A 1,096-nucleotide genomic window follows, 5' to 3' on the forward strand; every position below is an offset into this window, starting at 1 on the left:
TACAGTGTTTTGTTTTTCTTCTTCTGTACACAGACATTTTGCAGACTCTATATAATTAAAGTCATATTGTACATATGATTTTGTAACTGGCTTTTTTAGTTAGTATTATGTCATAAATATTTTCTACATTATTTCTTGGTTTTTTGTCGATTTTTTGTTGGGTTGTTTTTTTTTTTTTCTTTTTCTTTTTGGCACCTGGCCAGTTCAGGGATCAAACTCTGGACCTTGGTGTTATCAGCACCACACTCTAACCAACTGAGCAACCAGCCAACCCCATTTTCCACACTATTTCTTTTGTAGCCATTTTTAATGGTACATTATATTTTAATATTAAAAACAAACTTTTTTTCGTGGCTGGCTGGTTCCAAGATATTTTTTAAATTTTAATTGACACATCGTAGTTATACATACTTATGGGGTACCATCGGACATTTTGATACATATATATGTTGTATGACAATTGGGTTAGGGTAGTTAATGTATCATCACCTCATGCATTTATCATTTCTTTGTGGCAAAAACATTCAAAACCTCTCCTCTAGCTGTTACATAATACATAAGACTGTTAACCACAGTCACTCTACTTTGCAAAAGAACATTCAGAACTTGCCCATCAGCACCATCCTTGTGTACCACCATCCCCTCTTTCTACTTGCTATGGAGGTAGCAGTCGTCTCCCCTACTCTGCATCATGGCCACCCTCAGCCCCCTTCTGAAGCCCAAAATTGTCAAAAAGAGGACCAAGAAGTTCATCCAGCACCAGTCAGACCCATATGTCAAAATTAAGTGTAACTAGCAGAAACCCAAAGGTTTTAACAACAGAGTGAAAAGACTGAAGGGCCAGATTGTGATGCCCAAAATTTGTTATAGGAGCAACAAGAAAACAAAGCACATGCTGCCCAGTGGCTTTCGGAGGTTTCTGGGTCACAATGTTAAGGAGTTGGAAGTGCTGCTGATGTGCAACAAATTTTACTGTGCTGAGACAGCTCACAACGTTTCCTTTGAGAACCACAAAGGCATCCTGGAAAGAGCAGTCCAACCGGTCATCAGAGTCACCAATCTCAATGCTAGGCTGTGCAGCAAAGAAAGTGAATAG

The 1,096-nt window shown here is 38.7% G+C and overlaps 1 pseudogene; it reads left to right on the forward strand.

Annotated features, from left to right (window-relative positions):
- The first annotated feature begins 691 nt into the window (after positions 1-691).
- Positions 692-1,096, forward strand: LOC134385247 (large ribosomal subunit protein eL32-like; annotated as a pseudogene).

The sequence above is a fragment of the Cynocephalus volans genome, chromosome 8, assembly GCF_027409185.1.
Source record: "Cynocephalus volans isolate mCynVol1 chromosome 8, mCynVol1.pri, whole genome shotgun sequence".
In the NCBI taxonomy this organism is placed as follows: domain Eukaryota; kingdom Metazoa; phylum Chordata; class Mammalia; order Dermoptera; family Cynocephalidae; genus Cynocephalus; species Cynocephalus volans.